Below are 458 nucleotides of genomic sequence, written 5' to 3'. Positions count from 1 at the left end.
GTTTCTTATTTATTTGGTTCCACAGTGTTTGCTGATTACTTTATTTAAACTTTGTGTATTTTATTTATTTAATTTTACATCAAGGTGTATGCCGTGCCTCCAAGCTTTTTTTATTCGTTTTGCTAATAAATGTTCTGTTTCTTATTTATTCGGTTCCACAGTGTTTGCTGATTTTCAGTTTTATATACCTACTTTGTGTAGCCTAAGTAATTTGTTATTTTATTAGGCATAGGCCTATATGGTGTATTTTTATTTATTTTGTTAATAAAAGTTCTGAGTTTGACGTTGTCATTGCTTGAATTGAATCAATGCTGAATTGCCCCTAATTTGAAAGTGAAAGTAAAAGGCGCACGGCGCTTTTTCAAGCCATTTGAAAGCGAGGAAAAGAGGGAAACTCAAACGAACTAACACCCCCCCCCCCCGGGCCACCAAAAATAAATCAAAGTTTGGAAAACCCT

At 34.3% G+C, this 458-nt stretch overlaps 1 protein-coding gene across 1 annotated transcript in view; it reads left to right on the top strand.

Moving 5' to 3' along the window:
• LOC107585428 (AP-3 complex subunit beta-1-like) overlaps positions 1 to 458 on the top strand; it is a 75,089-nt gene that overhangs the window by 32,707 nt on the left and 41,924 nt on the right. The window lies entirely within an intron of this gene.

Source organism: Sinocyclocheilus grahami, unplaced genomic scaffold, assembly GCF_001515645.1.
Source record: "Sinocyclocheilus grahami isolate Dianchi unplaced genomic scaffold, SAMN03320097.WGS_v1.1 scaffold70.1, whole genome shotgun sequence".
In the NCBI taxonomy this organism is placed as follows: Eukaryota; Metazoa; Chordata; class Actinopteri; order Cypriniformes; family Cyprinidae; genus Sinocyclocheilus; species Sinocyclocheilus grahami.
Note: the sequence above shows the minus strand (reverse complement) of the source record. Positions and strands in the feature narration are given on the sequence as shown.